This window comes from Cnephaeus nilssonii, assembly GCF_951640355.1.
Source record: "Cnephaeus nilssonii genome assembly, chromosome: 16".
NCBI classification, from domain to species: domain Eukaryota; kingdom Metazoa; phylum Chordata; class Mammalia; order Chiroptera; family Vespertilionidae; genus Cnephaeus; species Cnephaeus nilssonii.
This window is the reverse complement of record NC_137087.1, coordinates 26,340,069-26,364,157: the sequence shown is the minus strand read 5'-3', so window position 1 is coordinate 26,364,157 and position 24,089 is coordinate 26,340,069.

Below are 24,089 nucleotides of genomic sequence, written 5' to 3'. Positions count from 1 at the left end.
TAATGGAGTTCAAGATTTCAAGGGGAAATTGGGCTTCATAAAAGTTCTGTGATAGGAACCCCTACATTCTCCTTTCAATTGGTAAATTAAGTGTAAATGGTAAGCAGAAAGTAATCGCCTCTAACTGTGTATCACTAAGAACTAATGTTCTCTGACCAGTAAATAATGTTAACTTACAAAAAAATAAGACAGGTTTCTCCACTGACAACTTAAATAGGCAGTGATTACACTCCTTGAACTTTTGCTCCCCACCTTGCTCCCAGCTTGACTTTGAGGAAAGAGGCACAAGGATCTGGGGCCAGGCTGTTACTCCAAAGTACACTCAGTGCCACCCATGACAAGGTTTTGTGGCTGATATTACCAAGGATCAGGCACCCCTCTGCTCTTACACTTGGCTTCTACTAGTGCTGAAAAGCATCAGACCAATTTCAGGACGCGTCGACCATTTCCTCTTACCTCAGAATTCAGAAGGACTGACTCATTCTCCTGGCTGATTATCTTCTGCTCGCATTTTCCTCCTTGTTCTGTGTCCTCTGGTGTTCTCGGCCCTGGTCTGGGCCCCAGGAAGCTGACCCTGCAGGTGGAGCGTGGCCTATGAGAGGCCCAGGGAAGAGTGTGGGAAGAGAGAGTTCGGTGTGTATCTTCCAAGCCCCTGTGCTTCTGCAACCTGTTTCTAGCGTAGCTGTGCCCAATTACTTTAGATTACAGCTGCTGCCAAGCAGCCCTGAACCTAGGGTTCCAGCTCTTTCTAGGCTCCAAGAACTCTCCTGGGCCCTGTACCCTCAGGCTGGCAAGGGCCTCTTATCCTTGCTACTCTCTGGGTGCCTCAACCTTCCTCACTTTTCCTTAACACTGCCCTTCCCTCCACCCTGTTATTGTAGCATCTTAATTTAAATCATCTGGAGAGAGAATTCTTTCCTGCCCAGGTCCTGCAAATAAACCTTTGTAAGTCACGGAGCACTGTACCACCAGCACCAGGGAAGCCTTCTTACCTCCTTCAAGCAGGTGTAGGACCAGAATTTGGCAATCCCAACCTGACAGCTCTCCAGAATCACCTCAAGAGCTTGGAAAGATATACAAATTCCAAAATCCCACCTATTAGTGAGACTCTCTTGGTGGGAGGCGGTGGGGGGTGATCTACATTCTTTACTTTTAAAAAGATCCATGAAGCAAGAAATGATAATTGTTGAGGTTGGATGATGTTATACAATTTCTGTGTGTACACAATTGGAATGGGACAAAGAGATCCAATACCTTCCATTTACTGCAGTCCTAGGTACCCAGGACCTAGAGTCCCCTGCTCCAGATACCTTTATAAATTGGGGCTGAGCAGATTTGGCCAAATTGAACAGTTCCCACTTACAGAGACACAGTTTGTGACCTTTAGCCAAATTCGGTCAGTGTGAAATTAGAAAACTCAAGTCACTACATTCTGGAGTGGCTCTATCCTCTGCCCCTTCTGTATGAGCAGTTATCGTGAACTCCCACGGTTGTATTTGCACCGTACCAGAAAGGGACCCAGAATTTTGAGTGACAAATTCAGGTTTCCAGTCTCTGCTCCCGTGTGAGCCTGAGCAAGACACTTGCCTTTTCAATTTGTTTAATTTCTTTGACCTCATAGCAGAGTAGTGAAAAGCATGTCTCTGTGTTTGAATTATAGTTCTGTCACTTCCTAGCCATGTGACTTTGGGCAAGTTGCTTCACTTCTGTATGCCTCAATTTATTTTAATCTGTAGAGTGGGAATAGTAATGGAAACCACATCATTATTGGGGAGCTCAAATGAGCACTCTATGGAAAGGGAGTATATTGGTGCCTGGTGTATAATAAGTTCTATGCAGGTACTAGCTAGTGTTATTATTCCTACTTAAATTTATACTTATAATTTTGGAGGACTCAACAGGAGAAAACATAGCAACAGTTTTCAGATATGGAGCTTCCAGGGGTTTTACAAATCACAAAATTTGAGAACTACTGCTGTAGATCTTGTATATATTAATAGCTATACAATCCCAGTGCAACAGATTCCCTAGCTGCTGGTCATTTTGTGTCGTTCTGGGCTTCAGCACCAGCCTGGGTGGAAGGCCTGGCTGGATCTGGGACTGACACAGCAGCCCAGCTCACTGGGTCAGATGTGTGGGAGGTGCTAGTGAAGGCAGAAGAGCATCGAGGATGCTTCTAAATCAAATGCAAAAGACAAAAATGCCGAGATGGCCTTGGCTTACATGTGTCCATTCTCAGCCAAATTGAGGACACACGGCTTCATTTAGCTAACCTGACCTCATGTTCCTGTCAATTAAGAACTATGTGAATGTGTTTTGAATTTTCTAGGCAAGGGTGTATGTATTACTTCCTAATGCTGAGCATTGAAATTCCTGATAAAATCCAATCTCCAAAAATTGGACAGTTCGAGAGGGAGGGAGGGGTGGAGGGAGGGAAAGAGAAAGATTTAGGCCTTTTATAATTTAGCAATTTATTTGTTTCATTTCCTTAGACAAGCATGTCTTTATACTGGTCATTTATATCTTTGGCATATTTTGTTCATCTTTCCCACTCCTGGTGGCTATGTATTTTAAAGTCACCAGCTACGGAAAGTTAGATCTTCTATTACTAGTTTTGGTTGTGAATGGCAAGGAGACATAGAGTCATAGTGCAAGAACTCAGTTACAACCTATCATCTGCCCGGTTGTTCTGAAGACTGTCTGGGGCTCAAACTGGGTTGGCTGCCTCCCTGGTGATACGCACTGGGAGCCGTGTCTATGGCACACACCTTTCTTTGGAAGAATGACATTTCTTTGCAAGTTCTCATCTTCCCACTCCCTGCTTTATCATGTGTCCTGGACAGAAGCTGTGTGACAGTGCCTTGCTGGCCACAGTGGATGGCTGAATGGTAGGCGATTAACCTCAAATGAGCAGTCAGTGCTGCACACCTCACTTTGGGTGAGGGCTGGGAGGGGACCCAAGAAGGTCTAACCAGAGTCCTTCCTCTGGATTTATTCCTCTTGAAAATTCTTGAACATACAATAAAGCTAAAAGAATTTTATCAGAATACCCACTACCTAAACTCTACCATTAACCATTAAAATTTTACTACATCTGATTTTATACCTATCTACCCATCCCTCTATCCAGTTATTAATTCAAATTGTTTTTGGTGCATTTCAAAGTAGATTGCAGACATCGGAACATGTCTCTGAAAGTAGGGTTCAATATTTGTTTACACTGGTTTTTCCTTTGCATATAAAAATCATATAAAATGAAATGCACATACCTTAGTGGTACATTTGCAGTTCTGACAAACATAGACACTCAGGATTTATTTTCATCAGGAGTGGAGTAAAAGCTTCTTTCCTTTTAGGAGGGTGAGGCTCAGAGATGTGGGCCCAGAGTGGGGCAGTCTGACTTAGCTGTGGATTCTGAAAGCCTTCTGGGAATAAGAATACCAATGTGGAGGTATAGCTACGAGCTAAAAATCATTTTGAAAGTATTATAGTCATTTCTGTCCTTTTTTTTTTGGCAGTTTATTTACATGAGCCCATGAATTTTCATATGTATCCCCAAACTATTTTGAGTATTTTCTTTTACTTGCATCTCATCCTGGCTAATATATAAATGGTCCTCTGTAATTTTAAGTAAGGTATTATTTGTCTATTGCAGGTATTAGGACCAAGTCAGGAGAGTTTGAGGAAGTCTAAGGTTTCTTACAAATCTAAGAGACCAAAGCCAGTGAATGAGTGCATTGGCCTTACCTAGGTTCTAGCTGTGGACCCAGCGTATGTAGGGCTAAGAGACAATTTTAAAAAATATTTTTATTGATTTAAGGTAGAAGAAGGGAGAGGGAGAAGGAGAGGGAGAGAAACGTTGATGAGAGGGAAACATTGATTGGTTCCCTGACCAAGAATCAAACCAGTGACCGCTCAGTGCATGGGACCATGCTCAACCAACTGAACCACAATGGCAAGGGCAAGAGACAATTTTACACAGGCATTAGCAACTTTATTTAAAGAAGAATGTTTAACAAATTTTTTACAAAGCAAAAACATGACACAAGAGAACCTTGATATTAAAAGTGTAGTTACAGATATTAGAGGCAGGACTCTAGTAGACTTTCTAATTATTCTTTGTAACTTTGAGCATTGCCCAGGTTTTGTGGCCTGAGCTACATAATTACAGAAACAGAGGCAGTGTGTTTTCAATGTTAGAGGTGGAATAGGTTGCAAAATGCCAAAATGAGTCCAATCTGGAAAAAGTTGAGTCCATGTGTGAGAGAAAGGAGAAGAGAGAAAGACTCTCAATCATCCGAGGGGGAGTAAAGGAAGTATTTTATTGCCCAAGAGAAATTTCTTTTTCTTTCTTTCTTTCTTTCTTTCTTTCTTTCTTTCTTTCTTTCTTTCTTTCTTTCTTTCTTTCTTTCTTCTTCTTCCTTCCTTCCTTCCTTCCTTCCTTCCTTCCTTCCTTCCTTCCTTCCTTCCTTCCTTCCTTTCTTTCTTTCTTTCTTTCTTTCTTTCTTTCTTTCTTTCTTTCTTTCTTTCTTTCTTTCTTTCTTCTTCTTCTTCTTCTTCTTCTTCTTCTTCTTCTTCTTCTTCTTCTTTTTGGTTCTTACATATGATACTATTTATCAGTTGTGTTATTTTGGTATTCTATAGTCTTCATTGATTGCTTTATTTCTCTCATTGTCTCAAACCAAAATAAAAATTTCCTCTTTGGTGATTTTTATAAAAGTCAGAAGAGTGGTTACTTGGAAGAAAGGGAAAGGCTTGTGAATGGGAGCGGAGTCTCCCAGGGTAGGTGTCCATTGTTTCTTGACCTGCATGATGGTTGCGGGTCTGTTAACCTTATATTAAGCTATGCATTTGTTTTGTGCGGTTTCTGTTTTTGTGTTTTGTATCTTACGATAAAAGTCTTAAAATCTGAAGCAAATATGTAAAGATGTTAAGATTTGGTAAAGCTATGAAGTGGGCATGTTATTAATGCTTATTTCATTATACTTTTTATTTTCTGTATCATTGGATTATTTTTTATAATACAAATTTTAGTTTAAAACCTTTCTTTAACTTCCAACATATCTTTGAAAGGACAGAATTTTTATATAGACTTCCATTTATGAGGCCAGTTGAAAGTGTCAATAAATGACAGCCATCCCAAAATTGTCATTAGCATCTTCTTCCTTTGCAGTTATTAAAACTAGTTCTTCACTCTCCAGACCTTCGAGTTTCTCAACTCTTTGGCATATTAGTCTGATTCATTTTACATAGAACAGCTGACCTTTACTATATATTTTTAAGACTTCATTTTAAATTTGATCTGACCAGATCTGCTCATTGCCACAGTGGATGGGAAAAATGAAAGTAATTATTTGGGTAATTTATGTTAAAGCTTTCTTGTTCAGATAACTCAAAGAAAAGCAGAGAAAAGAGGATAATGGTGATTATCCTGCATTACCTAATTATTGCCCCAATTTCAAATTTTGTTTGGCTACTGAGGTTCTTAAAAAAACAAAACAAAACAAAAACACACACAAGACTTTATTTTTTTAGGACAGTTTTAGTTTTACAGTAAATTGAGATGAAGGTATAGAGATGTCTTATATACTTGCTGCTTCACACTTGCATAGTCTTACCCATTATCAACATCCCACACCAGAGTGGTACATTTCCTTCAAGGATGCACCTATATTGACACATTATAATCACCCAAACAGTTCACTTTCGGTATTATACATTGTATGGGTTTGGACAAATATATAATGACATGTATGCATCATTATGGTATCATAAAAACTATTTTTACTGCCCTAAAAATCCTGTGTACTCCACCTACTCATCCCTCTCTCCACCTACAACCACTGGCAACCACTGATCTTTTTACTGTTCCCATCATTTTGCCTTTTTCTGGAATCACACAGTATTAGCCTTTTCAGGTTGTTGTTGTTTTCCACTTAGTAATATGTATTTAAGGTTCTTGAATGTCTTTTCGCATCTTGAAAACTTATTTCTTTTTAGTGGTGAATAATATTCCATTGTCTGGATGTACCACAGTTTATTTACCCATTCACCTATTTATTGAAGGACATCTTGGTTGTTTCCACATTTTGGCAATAAAGCTCTATAAACATCTGTGTGCAGATTTTTATGTAGAGATTAGTTTTCAATTTCTTTGGGTAAGGAGTTTCAATTGCTGGCTCTGCTGAATCGTATGGTAACAGTATGTTTAGTTTTATAAGAAATCACCAAACTGTGTTCCCAAAAGTGGCTGTACCACTCTGCTTTGCCACTAGCCGTGAATGAGAATTCCTGTTGCTCCTTGTCAGCATTTGGTGCTGTCAGTGTTCTGGATTTTGGCCATTCTAATAGGTGTGCAAAGGTATATCATTGTTGTTTAAATTGAGGTTCTTAAGAACATCATGATATAAGCAGGTAATTGGTGATAGCAATAAGTTATAATGTTTAAGCACTTAATATCACGTGATTTAGTCATTCCACAACTCTTTGAGATAAGTACTATTATTGTCCCTCATTTAAAGATAAGAAGGCTGAAGCTTGTGAAGGTGACTTTTCCAAATCACACAGTTAGCATGGGACAGCAAGGGACAGCTTCATGTACATGTGACCTGGGCCGTTAGTCACACAAGGCCCTGTGATCAGAAGAGCTCTGTATTTGGTTTAATGTTCTGAGGCTGTTGTCTTGATAGACTTAATAATTTTTGCACAAGGAGCCCTGCATTTTCATTTTATACTGGGCCCAGCAAATTATGCCCTGGGAGTAGAGTTAGATATTTGACTCCAGAGGCTGTGCTGTTCACCTGTCCTGCTGGTTTATATCTCTCTAAATGAAGGTAGAAGAAGGAAAAACCAAGGAACAAAACAACCCCACATACCCCACCCCAGGCAAAGAAACAAAGAAAACACTAGTAGAAGACCTGCTGACATGGCACATGCATAAACTAAAGGTAGTAAAAACCAATCTGGAAAGAATCATTTAAAAATATATGACTTATGCTTACATTAACATTTCTTGGATATAGTTCTTGGTAAATAAAATTAATATCTGAGGCTTGTTCTACCTTAGGAATTATAAGTACTCTCATGACATAGTTCTTGGTAAATAAAATTAATATCTGAGACTTGTTCTACCTTAGGAATTATAAGTACTCTCATGACATAAAGTTCATTTTCCTCCATTCATCACATAGTATCAAGGCAAGAGTCTTTTTTAAAACAAACCGTTGTTTGGGGAACAAGAGGGGTGAACGCAGCAAATTTCTGCATTTGTTCACTGATTTTACCAGCTGAGGATAGCTTTTCGGTGCCCAGTAGTTAAACCTATAAACTCTGGAGTTTCAATACAGAAAGTGCCAAAAATCAATGGTTGCAGATTGGGGAAAGGTATGCATGTGAGACATGGAGAGTTTGGGCCACTTCTTTTTCCTATGATCCCTTATTTCCTGCTTAATTTGATTTGGGTCTTAATGCTCCTTTTTCCTCTGCTGTGGCAGCTATGTTTTCCAACTTATAGCGATTTTTGTCCTTGTTTTGCTTGTGGTCTCTGTCTGTGCTTGTCTCCTCATTGGAGTTGCTCAATTTGAGCTGCTAGTTAATAGCTTGTCTAATTTAGCCTCAAGGGTCCTCACTGCTTGGCAGTGGGAGGAAGCTTGGCTCCGACACCTCCCTGGTTTGACTTGCTCAGTGGAGGACAAGGGGAGGACTGGTGGCAGCAAAAAATGGAAACTGGTGCATTCCCTGTGTGTCCTGCTGAGGCACATAACCCCAGCCCCTGGAGAGCTTTGAGCCTTAGATGCCTCAGGGATCTTAAATCCTACAGTTCAGTGTTACTTCTTAATCAGAAAATGGAATCACAGGAGAAAGCTTTTCTGGCCGAATGGGGGCTTGGCTAAGGTTCATTGGTAGTTGCCCACATTCCCCTTCTTGCCCCACCCAGCTCAACAATGCCCATTATTGTTTCCAAAAGGTTTCACCTGTGTCTGTTGAGAACGTGTAGGGGCAGGTCCGCAGCAGCATCCCGCTGAGGGTTCGGCCTTCTCGAAGCTGGAACACAGTTCCCAATGACCCACATTCCAAACTGAAGGAGTATCATGATACGTAATTTTTTCTTCATTCTGGATTAAGGATGGATATTCAATAATAAAAAATAATGCCTACCTCTAGCCCCAACATTTGTTTATGTTTCTCATTACACACCTGTAAGGTAGGCAGGATAAGCGCCATTATTGTTTCTATTTTGCTGATGCAGAAACTGAATTTAAGGGAAGTTGTGATTTGCCCAAGATCTAAGATGTCAACTTAGACCTTTCTAAGCCAAGAAGAGTGTTTCTCCATTACTGCATCAAAAAGTGGAAGGAAGTGAGTGATTTGAGAAATTTGGGTGTTGCTTTCAGTGTGAAGGTGGGAATAGTATCATTATTATTAGTGATTTTACATGTGGACTTAAATTGTCAGCCTATTCAATGATGGCCAGATGTGGTCCAGAGGGACTGGAAGAGTCATTTCTGTATCAGGGACCAAGGAACTTGATGGGAAGAAAAACTGTTGATCCCTGTAGGGAAATTAATCACTCCCAGAATAACGATCTCACAGTTTATGGATAATTGAAGAACAGATCTTATTCTCTAGAATCTTACACTGACCAATATAGAAGGGATCTTACAGAGGATTCCTTGTTTCCCAAACTGAAGTACAGGACAGTGTGTTGGGGTCCTTGAAGCTGCATATTAAAGTATGGTGCATCTCTCAAAGCACCAATTCTATTTGAGAAAAAAAACAACAAACAAATAAAACATTTGTATCTATTAAAAACACCAACATTTTATGGAGAAGAAGGCAATTTTGGCCTAAATTTTAAAGAAGAGAAAAACTGCATACCTGGAATGGGTCTCTTTACGTCCCAGGTACTAACCCTAGGAATATATTTTCATGCTTTGTGTCTCTGGACTATTTCTGTGAAAATTATGAGAAGCACTGGTCATTTTAGTAGACAAGTTGAAACTAAGAGATGTTAAATGATTCTCCAATGGTTATAGCAGGACTGAGCCCAAGATCCCCTGAATCGTAGTTTATTATTCTCTCCACTATTCTGTAAATCCATTCTTTGTTGTGGATATGTTTCTAAAAGGAGAGCATGTTTTTCCTGCCTTAGGAAGATCAGGATGCAGAAATAATGCCTACCTTGGAAAATGTCAGCTGTGTTACAATGGGCATCCCTTCTCGTTGACAAAAGCAACATGGGACACAGATTGTGGAGGAGCTTGAGTTGAATGTGAATGGAACGAAGACAGGTCAAGCAAGGGGTTTCCGAACCATGTTCCCGCTGCCATCTTGCTTCTGAAGCTTTGCCTCTTTTCTATTAAGTAAAAAATAAATGTTGGTTATTAAGATAAAAATGCTCAATTAAAGATCAGGCAGTGCAAATTAACGTGGCAAGCTACCACTTTTTCCTCTCTATTTATTGGTAATATATTTTTTAAAATAATGAAAATACTCAATAAGGATGAGCAAAAACAAAATAGAATGGAAATTTACCCAACTTTTCAGGTAGAATAACTTGATAATCTGTACCAGCAACCTTGGAGTTTACATGTCTTACACTTTGGCAAAGTAATTCTACTTCTAAAAAATTTTCCCCAAGGAAATAGACATGAAAGCATAAAGGGATTGATTTAGTTACAAAATTTTCATTTTAAGGTTCTCAAGAACAGTGAGAAATTAGAAATAATTTAAATGTCTAATATTTGAAATTTGGTCAAATAAATGGTAATATATCTTTACAATGGTGTTATTCTCGTCTAATATTGTGTCTTGATTCTCCCATCGAAGTGATACTGTGACTGTTAAAAGGCATTAGAATGAGGTAGTTAGAGTAAGGGATTCTAGAACCCGATTTCTTGGGTTTACAGCCTGGTTATGCCATTTACTAACTGTGGGACATTGGGCAAGTTTTTAAAATTCTCACTGCCTCAGTTTCTTCATGAAGATAATGATGTAGTATTATACCTTCCTCATAGGAAATATATTAGGTATACACCAAATATTACATATTATTAGATAAACAAAAACCAAGAAGGAAAGGTGTTTCTTACTTATTAACTAGAAATAACAGGTTAACAAAACAGTTTGTATAGTATAACAATATATTTTCTTTCAAAAGATCCTTTTTGATAGTTTAGACCAATGGTTCTCAAAGTTTGTGCCAAGGTACCCTGGGGCACTGCAATGAACTGACAGTCCTTCTCCCCCACTCCACCCAGAATATTTAAAAATTTTAAGAAAAACACAGTGAAACCTGTGGACACTGTGAACTACTACTAATAGTTTGTTTGGACCTAACCAAGATATTAATTTATATTGGTTTAAAGTACCAGAAAAAAATACTGAACCATTAAGGGTGCCATGAACTGAGAAAGTTTGAGAACCTCTGAAGTAGCCTATAGATGTATATCAAGATAGGGTTATGTGTGCTTTACATTTTCTGCTCTCAATTTATCTGGACTTTCTAATTTTTCTACAATGAACTCCTATTGTTTTAGTAAGTCAATCAAGTTTATTTTAAAATAAATTACTCCTAAATCTATATTTGCAACACCTATTTATTGAGCACTATTTAAGGTCACTTTCTGGGTAGGACACAGGAAGGCAAAGGTGCCACACCCTCAAGGAGAATATAATTGAGGGTGAGTCAAGAATGTAAACAAGTGATTGCTGTTCAGTAGAACAGGCTCTGAGTCAGAGGTGCCAGCTGGAGCGGGACTTCTGAGCTCTATTTTGGGAGATTAGAAAACCTTCACAGAAGGCAGGTGTTACGTGGTCATGCAGAATAAATGGGACTTCCCTAGCTGGAAAGGTGTAGAAGACCTATGGGTAGAAACTCGCATGACCCACCAAAGTCTCTGTATTCTCATTTCATCTGCTTTTCTAGCCTCCTACCATCACCGAAGGGAAAGGCAGGCAAGATGAGAATGCAAAGGCTTTAGTGGGTCATGCCTTGGCCTGGGCACTTAATGTGTAAAGGATGGGGAAAGATTGACAGCCTTTAGGCAGGGGAGTGTTATAAGGGTTGTGCTGTGAAGGATCACTCTGGCAGCACTGTGGAGACTGGAGCAGAGCTGGACAGGGGAGGGACTAGCCAGCAGGATTTTGTAATAGCCCATGAAAGAGGTCACGGAGCCCCAGCTGACTAATGAGGAATGGGCCCCTGTAGACCGAATCAGCAAAAGCAAACAATCCAGATGTAGCACGTTACTCATCTCAAAATATGTTGGTGTCTTTAAAAATAAAAACTTTGTTTCATCTGATGAGAAAGATAATACATGATTGGTGTAAAATTTTGGACAATTTGTAAATGTATAAAAAAGAAAATGAAAACTTTTATATCCCATGAAGCAAAGCTATGTGTGTGTACATACTAGTACATATCACATATAAAATATTAAATATTACATATTATAGATATATCTCACATATACATATAGTTTGTTTAAAATAAGTTCATATAGTAAAACAAAATCTAACTTACAGAAGGATAAACAATAAAATATATAAATTATATTAAGTGCTTACCAAATGCTAGGCACTCTTAGAAGCACAAAATATATAATAACTTATCATGTATATTAGCTTATTTAATTCTCAAGACAATGCTGTGAGAGGAGTTGTGTATTTTGCCATGTGCAGGTAAGAGAGTTGAAGTATAGAAAGACCAATGCCTTGCCAAGGGCTCTATAATTTGTAAGTATCAGAGCTGGTATTTAAACCCAAGCAATTCATTTCTAGGACCTGTACCCTTAAACCCCTCTGATACAATTTTGAGTGATATATTTAAATGTCTGTTATTTGATTGGCTTTACACAGTGACTTGACACTCTACTGAAGTATTGTCCAATTGAACTTTCTGCAATGATGGAAATATCCTGCATATGCACTAACCACATGTAGCTAAGGAGCACTAAAAATGCCACTACTGTGGATGAGGAACTGAATTTTATTTTTATTTATTTTTAAACATTTTTATTTATTTCAGAGAAGAAGGGAGAGGGAGTGAGAGATAGAAACATCAATGATGAGAGAGAATCATTGATTGGCTGCCTCCTCCATAACCCCAACTGGGCATCAAGCACGCAATCCAGGAATGTGCCCTGACCAGGAATCGAACCATGACCTCTGGGTTCATAGGTCGATGCTCAACCACTGAGCCATGCTGGCCGAGTGAGGAACTGAATTTTAAATATATTTACTTTTAAATAATTTAAATTTGAATAGCCACCGTAGCTAGTGACTGTGCATTGGACAACACAGATCTACATAAAATTTAAAAATGGGCACCAGTAACCACAGGTAACCACCTTTATTTATTTCTCTTTTCATTTCTTCCTCATCTTCATCTCTACTAAGTCCAAAAAGAAATCTGTCTACATTTATATTCTTGATTTACCTTCTTGAAACTTGGATTGACTACGCCATGCAAGACAAAGACTTAGTTTGTATGCTCTTCCCCCACAACATTTTTTCCTCCTAATTTTTGTTAATTATTTTAGTTCTTCCACTGGTATCAGTTAAGATTCTTCTGATTGCAAGTGGGGAAAACTGCCAAGTAAATCTGATTTGAACAATAAAAAGATAATTTATTGGCTCATAAAAATAAGAAAACTATAGGCAGAACTGACATTAGTTAGGAAGGCTAAATTCAGAGCTCAAACAATATGAGCAGGACTTGATTTTAGCTCAGTCTATAAATAGGCCTCATCCTTGAATTCCATGTGCTGGCCACAGCCACAGGAGCTATAGCTTTGTGTCCTTTTAGATTCCAGACCAGCAGAAAAGGATGCATGCATCCGTATTGTTGTATTATTTAACTGTGGCCATGATAAAGCTGGGTTAAACACACGATCTCAGTGATATACAATGGCAAGCTTTTAGTTAACTTATGTATCTGTGGGTTGGCTAAGGTCAGCTGATGTAGGTTGGGCTTGACTGGGTAGCTCTACTGATCTAAGTTGGTACCATTCACAACTCTGGGCTACGGTAGCTCAGCAGTGACCCATGTGTCTCTCAGCTTTCTCCTGCGACTGGTGACCTACTCCAAACATGTTCTGATGGTGGTGATGGAAGCACAGAGCACTAGACCAGCTGCAGAAGCACATCCCATTAGCCAAAGAAAGTTACATGACTGCACCCCAAATCAATAGAAGAGGGAGGTATACCCCTCCCATGGAAGTGAGAAGGAGGGAGAGACTATTCTAAGCAGATGAGCGTGGCTTGCTCATTCAACACCAGTGATTGTGGCAAAGGGCCTGGATTGCCCACTTAGGCCTTGGTTTGGTTCCCATTTCCGTCCTGGGGGCAGAGCTGGCATTCAGATTCACCCGAAGCATGTGGACTGAGAGAGGAAGAGGAATGGTTACTCCAAACCAAGATCAGAGTTGTATTGGCCACAGGAACTGGAAATGGATATGAGATGGCAAACCACGATGATGATTAGAACTTGAAACAATATACCTAAACTTCTGTTTCTTGAGTCTTTGGTTTTAGACAGTATCCCTTGACATCAAAGGGACAAGAGTTCCCTTTCACTCCACATTTCCCACTTATATCAGTTTGATCACTTAAGTTGTTTTTTAATATTTATGAAGGTAGGACTAGGTAACTTCTAGAGACTGGGTGTGGGTGGTACAGTTCTCTGCCAATGGATAGGTATGTTGCCCCTGTCGGCATATCCCTCTGAAGGTGGGGACTGGCTGTGTGCATGGGTGGGACATGTCAACTGACAAGCTTCCTTTTAGGATGCTAGCATAGGGAATCATGCAAATGGTGTCATTTCCTTCTCAAAACACCAAAAACAGAAGGCTTCACTGTAAAATATCAAATCCCATACAAAGAGTGTTAGTTCAGCCTAGAAAGCGATCTTATTTTCTTAAACAGAGCAGATCTTAAGGATGGGGTGAAGGTTTCTGAATCTTCTCTTGCTGGCTCATCTGCATGCCTGGGAAAGGTGGAGAAGGATGGGGAAGACCAAATGGTGTAGTCATTCTCTGGACAACTTTTGGCTCCTCTTCTAGTCCTGAGGTCTGAATGTGTTAAATGCCCAGTGTGGAGATTCCCCAAGACTTTCTTGGAAGGAACATTTCCACCCTTTTCATGGCCTTCTCGTGAGTATATCTGGGATGTTGCTTCCTCTGCTCTGCTTCATCCATCAACACTATTCACTTCCTTTCCATCTTCCAGAAAATTATCAAAATCTCTGCTGACAGTCTTCTTTTTATCTTCAGTTTGCTTATCAATTTATTCCCTTTACTGATAGTTCAGCAAAATTTTAAAAGGAAGTGTAGATAAATGCATGTGCTCAGTCTTGAACACACAGAGATATGCATATATAATATTATATACACATATATTACAGATAATATATATACACACATACATATATAAATTTTAATCAAAATTGGATGCTAATTACATTTTCCTTCTGGATTTATTGAATACTATTCTAGAATAGTTTTGAAAGTTGTTTCTCAAAGTCAGTCTGGGAAAACAAAGATCTTCTCACTCTTTTTAAAAAAATAAATAGGTTTTTTTATTTGTTTGTTTACTACTGAATGAGTAAATGATTCAAATTTCAACTTCAGGTATGATATGATCCATTACACAGAAATCATATTAAGTTGGCATTTAAAAAAAAGAAGGTATACATGAAAATCAACTGATTCTAATTTCTGCAGGTTAAAGGGGGTTTTGTTGTTTTTGTTGTTATTTATTTGTTTTTAACCTGAACAATTCTAAATGATAAACATTTGTTAAACTAAAACATTCACTTCAAATCCTAAAAGTAGTTGGTGAGGAATGGTAGCAAGGGGCCTGTAATATGAGGGCGTAAATGACCCATGAAGGAAATGACTGTCTTATGTTGGATTTAAAACCCAACTAATAAATATTTATCTGTTATTGCTGGCACAATGTAATGTATACATTTACTGTATGCCAATAGTATTTAAAATATACAGGTCTCCTAAGGATGGCTAACACACAGCACGAGGGAGGGTTTCTGTGTAGTAGGCTTCACACTGAAGAGATGCCCAGCATTGAGATAGACACTTTCCAGGAGAAAATGGTGACTCACTCGGGGATGACTTAAGTGGCATCTGGTTTCCATCTTCTTTGTTTCTTCTCTTGGACTCCATTCAGAGGCACTTCCTTCCAGCTGGAGCTTTTAATGGCATAATGTGAAGGCAAGATCCACAGAAGTGGGTTTAGAGGAGGGACTTGAAGGAGAAAATGCAGATCATCAGGGGAGACTATGGAAAATTACACCCAGATGGGAGGCAACAGAGAATGTATACACATCCAGACTAAAATGCACCAATTAAAATATTTAGAAAAATGCAGAGTAGTGTATGGTTTTTAATATGGGTAACAAAAATTTGAACTGAATAAAAAGTCAAAGTGATATGGTCCTTATTGCAATTAGACATTAATATAACTTGTTTCTAGCCTAAGAAAACGTCACCTTTCTTTTTTTATTATTTATTTATTTATTTATTTATTTATTTATTTATTTATTTTCCTCAAGTCAAGGAATGTTCACTGATGAGAGAGAGAGAGAGAGAGAGAGAGAGAGAGAGAGAGAGAGAGAGAAATATCCATTAGTTGCCTCCCATTTGTGCCCTGACCCAAAAACCTAGGTACGCACCCTGACTGGGAATGGAACCAGCAACCTTTCTTTCTTTTTTCTTTTTTGCTCTATGGTATGATGCTCCAACCAACAGATCAACAGAGCCAACAGGCCAGGGCTCAGCTTTCTTTATTTAAATGAGTGTAGCATAGCATTGTTTGTGGTTTTGCTATGATCTACTCATTCTACACACTAGCTTCATTCATGGTAGTAATACCCTTCTTCCCTTTTCATAGCTGGAGAGGTGATCTGGGATGGAGGTAGAGCCATCCATCTGGGAGAGTGGATTTGGCCTTGGTACAATAACCAGCAGCCCATCAGAGCCCATAGAGACTGGAAGGGGTGGAGCAAGCGAATGTTTTCTTTATGTGAACACTCATTCTCACGTTCCCCTCTTCTCAATCAAATGGCAGCAAGGAGGAAGCCCGTTTCTCTTTTAAAAATGAGAGTCGATTATATTTTGTACCTTTGTCTTCACATGTGATGCTCTGCTTAACCAAATATCATGTGATCCCTGGTCTTGTTCTCCTCCCTGCCCTCAAACAGCTCCTGAGGGGGACGGATGGGCATATCAATGGAGGCAGGCAGTATTGGTGTTGGAGGCTGTGACAATGGTTATGTTCTTCTGGACACTGTGATGAGTAGAGCTGATCTGAGCTTAACTTAAGTCAGAGAATAATTATTGGGCACTTTATGAAGATATGGATTGCCCAAGTCTCTGTAGAGATATGGTTTAATGAGTAATAGGTACATACGTATATATGAAGTGGTAATAGGAGGCAGGCTGTATTATGCAAAGAAGCCTAACAGGGACAACAGAGATTAATTCTGGTGGTGTGGGTGAAAGAAAAGAGTACAAGTCAGAGAAGACTAAATGGTCAAAAGAGAACATGGGCTGTATGGGGAGGATTCTCATTGACTTAGATAAATCCAGAGGCAGTGCTGGCTTTACATGGAGGCCAAGGATCCATGAACTCAGATTTTAACAGGCCAGGCAGACACCATAAATGGTGTGAGTCCAGACAGGTGTAAAGCAATCAGGAATGGTGAAACTTGTGAAAACAGGCCATGCACCAACGCAAGTCTTTCAATTTCATGTTCAAAATTCAAAGTTACATAATTCAAGTAGTTGTCTTCAAGTCTTCTCTGTCATCCAAAGGTCTCCCTATGCCTCTAAGTTCACACTCAAATATCTCTTTCACTCTGGAGAGACCCATGCTTTCCTCCAAGGACACAATCACGTCTGCACAACTAATAGAATCTTCTAGAGTTGACTCTTCCAGAAGTATGATAGAGTGGGCCACAAAGGCAGATATGCTTTTCCACTGTGGAAGATGGGATTCCTTAAAAGTCAGCTTAATTAGCTTCCAAGAATTATTCTGTCACATGTGGGCCACAAACCCAGCAGTGGAGAGCTGGTAGAGTTTCTGAGTCTCTCACTTTTCCAGGGGTGCTCCTGGGATTTCAGGCCTGTCCCCCCACAGCTGAAGGCAAAGAGGAATGCAGATTCAGCCAGGGAAGCTGTATCATGTGTTGGGCTCCTAAGGAAGAAAGATTATGTCTGAAGAGAGACCTCTGAACACTGTTATGACGCAGATGAGAAAACTCCATCCCCCTCTTCAGAGAAGGACTTGAGTATGATGTCCTGCCTGGCTCTCTTTACCACGTTCCTGTGAGAAAAAGCTTTTCTGTTTCTCCTTTACCCACTGCAAGCAGAACACTTTACTTCTGGTCACCAAATGTGTGGGTGTTTTTCAAAACCACACTAAGCAATTCTCCAATTCTTGTCAGACACTGACTGGGTGTCCTATATATTTAACTCGATTCTGACACTGTCTAGCTGGAGAAGGCATCAGAGCCCACAGGTTCATGATTCAGTCCCACAAGGCTGCCCTCACTTGAGATGCCAATCGCAAGTTGAGGTTGTCACCTATACTTCTGATTGGATTTTGAGTAACCAGCTCACCAAGGGCTCCCATGACCCCATCCTCTGGTTTGATAATTTGCTCACAGAACTCAGGAAACATTTACTTATGTTTACTGATTCATTATATTTAAAAAAGCACAACTTAAAAACAGCCAGATGTGGGAGATGCATAGGACAAGGTATCGGGGAAGGGGCTTGGACAGTTCATGCCCTCTCCAGGTGTGCCACCCTCCTAACACCTCCATGTATTCACCAACCTGGAAACTCATCAAATCTCCATTTTCAAGAGTTTATAGAGTTCAATCTCTAGCCCAGTGGTCGGCAAACTCATTAGTCAACAGAGCCAAATATAAACAGTACAACGATTGAAATTTCTTTTGAGAGCCAAATTTTTTAAACTTAAACTTCTTCTACACCACTTCTTCAAAATAGACTCGCCCAGGCCGTGGTATTTTGTGGAAGAGCCACACTCAAGGGGCCAAAGAGCCACATGTGGCTGGCAAACTGCAGTTTGCCGACCACGGCTTCTAGCCCTCATTTGGTCTTCCTGGTGACCAGCTCTGCTCTGAGGCTGGCAAGGGCCCCAGTCCTAAATCATCTTATTAACATAAACTCCCAGGTGCTGAAAAGAGATTGTATGAATATCAAAAGACACTCGTATCACTTAGGAAATTTCTAGAGGTTTAGGAACTCCATGCCAGGAGCAAGAGATAAGGCCAAATAATTTCTTATACCACAGATCCACTCCAAGCTTTTCCCTTTGGCATACAAGGATTCATATAAACCCATCCCATCCCATCCCATCCCATCCCATCCCATCCCATCCCATCCCATCCCAGTAAACACAGTGCTGCAGATGTAACTACTCAGTAAGATAACTTATTGAAACACTAGAGGCCCAGTGCATGGATTCGTGCACCTGTGGGGTCCCTCGGCCTAGCCTGTGCCCTCCCGCAATCCAGGACCTCTTGGGAGATGTCAGACTGTTGGTTTCAGCCTGATCCCCATAGGCCAAGTGAAGGACTCCCCCTTCCTCCTTCCTTCTGAGATTCATCAGTCTGTTCCATGTTTCCATGCCTGTGCATTGAGCGTCTGCCCCTGGTGGTCAGTGCATGTCATAGCTAGCAGTTGAATGGTCGAATGGTCACTTAGGCTCTTATATAGAGAGACTAGAGGCCTGGTACACGAAATTCGTGCATGGGTGGGGTCCCTAGGCCTGGCCAGCAATCAGGGCCAATCGGGGCCAGTCCTATCAGGGCCAGGCTGGAGAGGAGGAGACAGTTGGGCTGGGCATGGAAGGAATGGACACCAGACACCGATGCAGCCATCACTGGTGCCCCACCACTGCATGGTTCCCTACCTCCCCCCCTCCTTCCCTCACCGCCGTGCTGCCACCGTGGCAGTTGGGTGGCAGGCCAATTGGGGCCTGCTGGCCAGGGGGAGGGGTGGGAGAAGTTGGCTGCCAGCCCCAAGGAGGGAGCCGGCCCTTGGCCCCCCTGGGAAAGGGGCCATGTCCACTGCCACCCCCCCCTCCCCAGTTCCCATCCCAGCCCAGGGCCCAGAGGCCCTGGGTGAGGTCAGGAGAGGAGGCAACAGTCACAGGGCCAGGTACGGAAGGAACAGATGCCAGATGCTGATGCCGCCATCATCGGTACTCCATCACTGTGCAGTTCCCTGCCTCCCCCCGCCTCCTTCCCTCTCTACTGCACCACCATCGTGGTGGGCCGGTGACAGGCCAATCAGAGCCTGCCAGCCAGGTGGGGGGACAGGGCATGGGTGGTTGGCTGTGAGCCCTGAGGAGGGAGCCAGCCCTCGGTCCCCCTGGGAAAGGGGCTGCATCCACTGCCACCCACCCCCGGTTCCCCATTCCAGCCCGGGGGCTGGCCTTGATCGAGCAATCGGGGCCTGCTGGCCTGGGGGAGGAACCGCGGGAGGTTGGCCAGCAGTGGGGAGGGACCGTGGGAGGTTGGCTGTGGGAGTGCACTGACCACCAGGGGGCAGCTTCTGTTTTGAGCATCATAGCAACTGGTTGTCCCAGTTGTTCTGGTTGTTCTGGTTACTTAGGCATACACACACACACACACACACACACACACACACACACACACACACACACATATATATTAGTCCTGATTAAATTAACAGCTGACTAGAATTTTCCAGAATTGAAGAAAGACAATCCTGTGATTGAATGTGCTCTACAAGTACCAAATAGGGAGTAAATAGAAAATAATAAATATATATGTAGCCAAACTACAGAACACAAAAGAAAAGGGGGAAAAACTTGCAAAAAATTAAATTAGAATTTAATCCCTGCATAAAATATCTAAATTTTCTCCTTTAACCCTTTTGATAATAAACCACCAACACATATTAAGGTATATTAAATCAGAATGTGTAAATTCTGCAGGTAAAAAGGAATGATTTCATATTCTTCACCCATTCTCTTTTTGCTACAAAGGATTTTAGACATTTGTAAATACACTTTCTTCTTGTTCCTTCCTTTGGTTTAACTCAGTGACTCTCAAACTCCAGTGTGCATAGGAAAATTCTATACAGAGTTGGGTCCCCAACAATAACCAATATACAAAGGGGATTTTGAATATATGAGACCCTCACTGATATGCAGTTAGATGTTACAAACCTCCCAACACACACACAAATGGAAAGCTGACACTAGTGAATTCAGTTGTGTGTGTGTGTGTGTGTGTGTGTGTGTGTGTGTGTGTGTTCCATACGTTTTTTACTTTCTTTTCATTTCAAACAGGTAGTCTGGCTTGTTAATTCTTGCTTAAGGCAAGAAAGGAGAAAGCCTGCTTTTGAAAGGATGAGGAAAGAAAAAAGCTGCTTTTCTAAGCTTGGAGGGACCCGGTGGCTCCTGTGAGTAGTAGCTCCAGGTACCAATCTGTAACTGTAGCCCTTGGAGGGGAGGGCCACTCGACCCCAGGAGCAGGTCCCCTACTTCACCAAAGATTCCTACCCCACAGGAGGCCTGGAAGCAGCAGAGGTGGAACCTGAATGGGCCACATACACTGCGACAATTGCTATCTCAGATGACAAAATACTGGAGGAGTCTCCCAGTGCCTCTGCCCCCTATAAGGCCCTGAACTCTGTTAGACCCAGACTTTTGTAGAATCCTGTTGTGTGGGGCATGGGTGCAGCCCACGCACGGCTGGGTTAAATTTCCTGCCAGGGTGGTGGGCTGGTTACTCAGAATCCAAATTTAATTTGATGTCAGGAAATCTAAAAAAAAAAAAAAAATCCTGTTTCTTGAATACATGAGTTTATAGACAGAGGATCACATCTACTTTGAATATTTGTTGAATGCCTTGCTGGCAGGAAGGGTTCCCTGACAACTACTCCCAATCCATCTCTGCCAGTTTGGGATGGATGTACCCCAAGGGCTGAGCAAAGGAGGGAGGAACGGTGTGCAGGAGGTGAGGAAGGAATAAGAAGCTATAAAAGGTAACGACACCAGCTTCTCCCTCTTTCTGAGGCCTTGTCGTGGATCATTTAGCTAGTTCACTACTCTATCTCTGCCAATATTTTGGGAGAAAAAAGTAAAAATCCAACATATTCCAAAAACAAACCAACAAACAACTTCATTGTGTCAAATCATTTTCTTAGGCCCAAGATGAGTTCCTGCCTGCAAAGCGCACAAATGCCAGAAACTGTGGGCCTGGCAGCCGCCTACTTTCCATCCGAGTCATGCTGCTTAGGGTCTGACTTGAATGGCTAATTACTGGTCACCTCACTTTCTTGTCAAAGCGAAAAGATTATACTTCATGCACAACTTAAGCTGTCCCCTGGACCTCACTTGTTTGGACTGACAATCATGTTTTCTGTTCCCTTCCCCACTTACGTTAAGTTTTAGTAATTGCCCTCCGGGCTCAAAAGAGCGACCCACTAGGCCATTGAAATGTTGAAAAGCTCCCTGATAAGGAGAAATGTTTATGTGCACTCTGAGAGAAAGAACGGGGAGAAATATGTGCGGCTTTGGTACATGACAGGATGCAGGTTTCTTGTGAGCAATTTCTTAACTTTCAGCTGAATAATAACTATAATCAACTTCGCACATTGCGAGTTGGTTAGAAGAGTTAGGAGGTAATTAGAAACTTTGAAGATGGTAAATAAGTAAAAATGTTGATCTTTTGCAAAATGCGGGCATACTTTATCTTTGTAGGAATGAGGAAGATAAAGCACTTTCTCGTCTTTCCAATCCTCCCTGCTGTGGATCCCCAGCAGATGAACTTGCTCAGTCGTGGATGAACCCTTCAAGGATTCACGTGGAGGGTGTATTACCAGTAGGTCTCCTTTAAGCAGGTGGGAGACTCCAACGGTGTGCATTTGGGGGCTACCTCATAACCGTGATTCCAGCAAGATGCAGATGGAGTCATCAAAGAGGAGCCAGGCACACTTTATCAGGAAAAATAAAACCCTCTGAGCTCAAATAGTCCTCATATTAAACCTCACTCCCCGGCAGCCAGTAAGTAAGTGACTTAAGAGACAATTGCATACATATCTACCTTGCCTGTTGCGTGAGGATTACCATGCCTTTTGGACTTACCCTGTTCCTTTCTGCTTTGGGTCCTTATGCATGTCATTTCATCTGCTTGCTTAGCCAATTCTTTTGAATACCTAGTTGTAAATATGATTTTCTTTAAAAAAAAAAAAAGCTTTCCTGACATGATCATATTGTGTAAGGCATCCATTACATGGTCACCTACTCAAAGCACCCTGTCCTACTCCTTCTCTACACTTAAGAGGATCATAATTTAATAATTTTCTGTGTAATCTGTCTCCACTGCTGGAATATAAGCTCCATGGGGGTAAGGAGTGTGCATCTTGTTTGCTGTGGCATCCCAAGCTCCTTGTGCACAGCCTTACTCATCGCAGATGTTCAATAGTTATTGAATGAATGGATGGTTGATCTGTGTCCTGAGGTTGGTGGGAGGACTGTGAAGTAATGCTGCTAATGGAGTGTGCACATAGAACCAGTCAAATCAATTCATTTTAGCTATATTCCTCCGGTCTAGTCCATTTTGTTGGTGTTTGACAGATGTATTCATTTTCCTGCTTTCTTCTGTAAACTCCATGTTGTTCATGTCCTGATAAAGAATCATAGTTTTAGAAATGAGGTAGAAGAGGATCATCGTTTATGGACACTGATGTTAGAGACTCCATAGCTGAAGTCAGAAGAGTCATTAGTTTCAGGGTCTCATTATCTATTTGGTGGCATGTTCAGCATAAGGTCTCGATTTTCTGCCTCTTGGTCCCTACCTCCGGGCTCCTCGTCACACTCAATAAATACTATATTTTACTTTCTTTCTTAATCTTCAACCTTTTCTCAAATTCTTGCCCAGATAGAATTAAGTTACCGGAGTGGCTAACCTGCAAAGGTCCTGGCCTGGTTAAGACTGTTCACAAGAAAAAAATTTCTTATTAAATGAGCATAGATTAGATTAACCCTTTGCTACCAGTGAAATAGTCCAAAAGTGTGCTATAAACCTGAAGAAAAGTGGAATTCATTTGCTGTAGATAGGGTACCTGTTATGTAAAAGAAATTATGTTTTTGTTTCAAATCCAAAGAGAAGTTTGTTGCTTTCTTCTTTTGTTGTATGATTTATCAGAATCTAGACTATAACACTTTCAAATTAATTCATTGCATGAGTCAATGCTAAAAGTGATAAAAAATTGTGGATTTTCTTTGTTCTAATGCCCTTGACAATCTATGGGATTTTTTGGAAGAAATGGAAATCCACTTAAAAGATTATTTTAACTGATTAGATAACTGAATAGCAGAAAATTGTAGAAGGTATTTACCAAATTTAGATCAAAGACTTCTGGAAATGAATGGGTACTCTGAGAGAATCAATGTGTTAGACCCCAAAGAGAAGCTGGACTTATTTTCCATCATGACCTGGCCTGAACAGAATGGAATTAGAAATTCTGAAGAAGTGCAGAACTATCTGAGGAAATGATATCACTCTCTCAGAAGCAATTCACTCGTTTTGATACTGAGTCATGCTTTAAGTGTCTTTGCTTGCTTTTGATGCTTACACATGGAAGGCTCCTGAATGATCATCTGTCATAGCAGTGACACGTTCTAGCTACTCCTGTTCAGTCTTTAGGCAATGTTCATATTTGCGTGGCTCTGTGACAATGCATTTCATTTCACTGACACTGAGACCCATCATCAATAATAGAAACCTAGTGTCAGTGGTCTCTGATTGAACTCACCCACAGTCCTCAAGAAGATTGAGTTGGTTGAGTAGTAGTATTCTCCCTGAATTCATTAGCAAGGACTGACTAGCCCTAGACCAAAAACTATGTTTTTATATAAAGAAATTCAGCTAAAATTATTCATGAAATTCATTAAAAGTAACTTGTCACATGCATACAAAAGAAATAATTAGGAAAATATAGAAAAGCACATAGCACCAGACATGTACAGTTAATATTTTTGTATATTTTTTCCATTTTTCTATG